Here is a 5,785-nt window from a genome sequence, read left to right as displayed (position 1 = left end):
CGTGGATAAGAGAATTAATTTAAGCAATTCATGGTCCATCTAACGCAAAGGCTTAAGTTGAGTTACTTAGTTATTAGTTATTAGCTTAAAATGACTGTTTTACTTCTAAGCTAATATGTCATTTTCCTGGCATTCAAAATTTGGCGAATTTCTTTTTTATTTTTTTCTTTAGCAAATGTCAATAAACTACACTGCTATCTGTAAGATATTACTAAATGTAACTAAATAAATATACAAAAAAAATTAGATTATTTTGAGGACTTTAAATTTGAAGAAATTTTTTGTTCCGAATTGTCATGTTTCCAAAGAATCACCCATATAATAACCAAAATAATTGTTATAAATTACAATTTATGTTTTTTGACATAGGGTGATCAAAAACAATATTTTTCGTCCGTAATTTATTGCCGGACCCTCAAACCTCTAAAAGCTTTAAATTCCATTAATAAGTATGAGAAATCGCATAACCTAAACATATTTAAACTAACAAAATGATTGTCAAAGTATTTTTTGAGAAAAATTAAAAAAAAAAATTGCTAGTATAGATGTATTTCCGATATTTTGTCCAGCGTTTGAAGCTCATTTAATTCATTTCAATTAGTAATTATTACCAATATTAATTATTATTGGCTTGAATAATAATAGTATGCCGATTTTTTACGTTTATCTTAAATAAATTAATGCCTTTCTTCCTTTAATTTTGTGACATATGTGTACTATATTTACCAGAAAAAAGAAAAGAAAAAAATGATGAAATATGTCAATTTCTAGAGACGTGAAAGATGTATTTTATAATATTTTGGCTTAATTTTTATAAATGACATTTGATTGTTGTTTTTGAATCTGACTCTAAGTCGTATTTTTAATTAAATTTTAGAAACTAAGCACTTAAGAAATAGGTTGAACCAGGTTTAAAATCAGAAATAATCAATGACAAATCTGAAAAAGCGACCATCAATGAAACGAAAAAAAAATCATTTTTATTAACATTTTACTATTTAAAAAAAAACTTTTGAAATGAAATGATTTTGATATGGTTCTTCAATGTTTTTGTAAAAGAATTTAATGGATGATTCTACGTCTGCAAATATTTTTTTGTAGAAACTAGTGGTGAAATCCAAATGAATGAAAATAATTATGGCTGAGGTAAGTGATTATTTTTATTATTAAAACTAAAAAAAACTGTAGAAAATGTATTCATATTTCTGAGCATTTTTAAGATTCATAAAAACTTATTTAAGCCAAAAAATGTTTCTAAACTTATATGTGATACAAAAGATATCCGCGGTGTTTTAAATTAAATATGATAGAAGGTTGCAAAAAAAGATTAGTTTCATTTGGTAAAATATTTTAAAAATGACAGAAAATGTATTTTAAATCCTGTGTTCCATTGCTTATTAATGCATAGAATTTTTACATTGACAGAAGGCAAAGATTCAAAAAATAAATTCCATTCAAAACGTAAAAACATTAGAAAAATACAAATTATGTTTATACCCAATACCTGATAACTAAGCAAAAATAATTGCCTTAAGATATTTAGTTTTAGATGTCAATCTCATGGTTGAAGTTATCGTCAAAAGAATAACCAAACAATATTCTTTTTTAATGCATGGAGAAAAGAAAAGTCAGGTAAAATTACCATACCGTATGCTAATAACATTTCTGGTAAAAAAAAACTTAATTCTGAATATATAGGGTGTCTAAACCATACACTTGATAATTTTCCCATTCATATGGTAACGGTTTGCGGGAAATTGTTAATTTTATTACCAAATTTCATCACATATTATAAAATATTATTTTATTGTTAATCAGAAAAGACATTATATATAGTTTCATATTCTGTATTATACAAAGAAAATCAATTAACTTGGAAAAAGAAAGAAAAGAGTCTCCGAGTTCACGGGAAATTGTATTAAATCTTTATTTTACATGGTTATAAAATCTATCACATTCCAAGTTTCTATTAATTTTGAAAAAGATAGTATATCATAAAATATTTAACTTCTTTGAACGCACGCAAGCTTTATATTTGTTTTAATGAAAAAGAAAGTCTTGGTGAACCAAATCCGTCAGCATTATGTGATTTTTGGGAAGAGCATATGACTAGAAAGCTCTATGAATAACTCATGTCAAGTGAATGAAAGGTGTGAATTATAAATATCTCGAGGAGTCAACTTTCCTAATTTCTTTCAGTCACGCTACACAGAATATGCAAAGGATATCGTCATAGTCTATTATTTTGCAACCTGTTTAAATTTTGAAAGGAAATAATGCAATGTTGCGTATGGAATAGACATTTAGGTTTTGTTCTCAAAATTATTAAAGTTTAAATACTGTATTATATTTTACTAGGAGACTAAGCCCCCTGTTCCCTGCCGCTCAGAAAACCCTATGATTGTTTTGCAAAAATTGCTGTTTCTTGGTATAAAACAGTTGAAATTATTCAACTAAAAATATATGTACTAAAAAGAACACTTGTGCCGCCACTTCTCATGTCCAAATATTTCCCTTATGATACTAATAAGATCTATTAGTGAACATAAATCATTTTTCTATGTCATCATTTTTTGAAATGGCTACCAGTCCATCTCGCCACAACCCCGGGAGCGAATCTGATCAGCGGGTATTTATTAAAATAAAATTGCATAATACATAATGCATAGTACCGAGTAGCTTGCTTTAGATAATTTTTACAATAAAATTTAGTACACAACAATGAAAAGTCTTGCAGATGACAAAGGCGTGCAACGCATTTGTTTAAAAAAAAGAAACAATAAAAAAAAACAATAAATGAAGTAAAAAGGACAATGAATGAAAAAAATTTTGTGAGCTGCATAAAATAATTGAAAAAGAGAAATAAAAGAAAAAATATAATAGAAAAAATATAATAGAAAAAGTGTACATGTATGACAAAATAAGTATTTTATGTATATTTATAAAATTTTTTTATGTTAGACAAAATATTTTTTTTAAGTAGACAGTCCATAAACTTAATGAGGTTAACCTTAAAATTTTATTAAATAATCAATAATGAATAGAAAATGCATTGTGTTTTTAAGTTTAGTATTTAATGTCTTGTTAGTTAGGAAGTTTTTCTGCTATTTGTATAGGTTAGATTGATTCAGCGGACGGTTATGCCAAGAGGCAGTGTAAATACATTCAGTAAGATAGTGCTCTGGAGTGCCCAGTTGGCCACATGCATGTACATCGACCAGTGTCAGTTACGTTTAAGAATTTGAAATATGTAGGGAAGACACCGTGTCCAGTAAGGAACCATATTTCTTGCTTTGTAGGTATGGATTTAAAGTAATTTATTTTGGGAATAAGGTTATGAAGTCTTCGGCCTTATTCGATGTTATTCCAATATAATTGCCAGTCATTATTGGTTGAAGTCTTGAGTTCTTTCCTGAGAAAAGGAGTAGGATACGGATAGAAATAGTTTTGTTTATTGGTCGTGGATAATTTGACAAAAGCATCTGCTTGTTCATTACCTTGCCTGTTTTGATGAGCCATGAAAGTTGTTTTTGATCCATAAAAGTTGTACATTAGTGTTAGATAAGAGTGTTTGGATTTAAATTGATAGTTTATTATTCGTGCAAGAATTTTTCAATAAGAAAAGAGCCGATTTAGAATCTGACCAAATAGTATATTGTTGAATATTGTTAAAGTCATTTTGTTTTTTAATATGTAGAATACATTCAAGAATGGCTAGTAATTCTGCTTAGAAGATGGAAACATTTTTGTTAAGAGTGAAATTTTTTGAGAAATTTATGTTGTAAAATGCAAAGCCGGTGCCTGTCTCCATTTTAGAACTATCTGTAAAGGAATTGTGTACATTTTGATTATTATAATTATTGGTTTCTTTAAGATTTATTGTATTCATTAGGTAGCTTGAAGGAAGAAAGGTGGGGATTGATTGCTTTGTATCAAAATCAATGTAACAATACGGTATATTATCATGGATAATGTCCTTTTTAAGTTGAGTAAGAGATGCCAAGCGGGAAATCAATTCAATCTCTTTATATAGAGGGGGGATACCACAAAAAACTTGGAGTGCGGCTGTGGAAGGTGAATGGTACGGTCTGGAGATATTTAATAGAAATTTCCGTTGGATTGTTTCAAGTGCTCTCATAATTCTTGGTTGAATTGATATTGCTTGTCCAAACACAGGATCCATGAGAGAGGAAAGGGAGTATGACTGTCTTGTATATAAATTTTCTTGAGGTGTGATTGATGCCCCAAGTTTTGGTACGAGTATTTATTTTTGTTAAAGAGCTTCTGAGGCTATTAGATTTGTTTTTAAGGATTTCAATATGGGGACTCCAGTTTGGATTTTTATCCAAAATTACGCAAAGTTATATGAAATGGTTTTTTCGTGTTACTTTTTGTTCCTTAATTTTAAATCTGTTAGATTTCTTGAAGTGTATGAAAACTGACTTTTCTATTGAGAGAGTTAGTTTATTATTAATCAACCAATCATGAATTGTATTAAGTGTACTGTTTGTTGTATTTTCTAGATCTCATCTCGAGTTCTCGTAGGTAAGAACTGTTATAGCGTCAGCAAAGACCTGTATTATATGACTATTGTTAAGAGTAATAAGAGGATTATTAATAACTAAATTCCAGCCTGTTGGTCCAAAGCGTGATCCTTGCGGACAACCTTTGTTTGAATGTGTAACCTTGATTGGTTGAGAGAATGGCTGTTCTATATGTGTTGATGCTTTCAATGATGTGGCATAAATTTATTGGCATATTGGATTTGGAAAGTTCTTCATAGCTTAAATTATATTGAATATTATCAAAGGCGCTTTCCATGTCAGCGAAACCACCACTACATGCTTATATTTTTGTTTTAATTTGTTTGAATTCTCTAAGAAATTATTCAAAGCGTGATTTATTGATTTACCGTAACGAAATCCAAATTAGGTATGTGATACGATGTTATTCTTTTTGAGATGAAAGTTGATTCTCTTTATAAGAAGTTTTTCTAAGAATTTTCCTAAGAAAAGTAAAAGCGTAATTGGTCTATATCAGTGGTCCCCAACCCCCGGTCCGTGGACCGGTACCGGTCCGTGAATCAAATGGTACCGGTCCGCCCATTTCATTGAAACTGAATTTAAATTCCTAGGTTTATACCCCAAATTAAAAATATCTGTGTTCCATTAAAATTTATTTATTTAAAAAAAAGATGGCCCCGAAGGTAGTAACATAATTTTTTTAATGTTTTAAAAAGTAAAAAAAAAAAAAGAAATCTTCTGCAACTATTTTCTCATTCAATTAGTCTTAATAATAAAAAAAAATAATCATCGTAACTGTAAATATCATAAATAAAAAACGAAAGCGCGACGTGACATTTGCATTGGAACTACACCCTTGTGCAAATTAATTGAAACAAACTTTTTTTTTCGTGTTTTTTAAAGAAGATGTTTTGGGGTTGTTTCGGTTACAATGGGGTTGGACCTTTGCAGCCTATTGACGGTATGATGCGTTCTGAGCAGTACATTACTATTCTGGGTAAAAAAGTTGTTCCAGAGTTGAAGAAACGATACCCTGATGGAACAGGGATTTTTCAACAGGATTTAGCTCCTTGCCATACGTCCAAAATTGTCAAGAAATTCATGTCTGAGAATCAAATTGAGACATTGGAATGGCCAGGGAACTCTCCGGATATCAACCCAATTGAGAATCTCTGGGCCATATGCAAGAATCGCCTATTAAATATGGACTGTACAACTATGGAGAAGCTAATCACGGCGTTAATTCATGTGTGGTACAAGGA

Source organism: Parasteatoda tepidariorum, chromosome 1 (genome assembly GCF_043381705.1).
Source record: "Parasteatoda tepidariorum isolate YZ-2023 chromosome 1, CAS_Ptep_4.0, whole genome shotgun sequence".
NCBI lineage: Eukaryota > Metazoa > Arthropoda > Arachnida > Araneae > Theridiidae > Parasteatoda > Parasteatoda tepidariorum.
Note: the sequence above shows the minus strand (reverse complement) of the source record.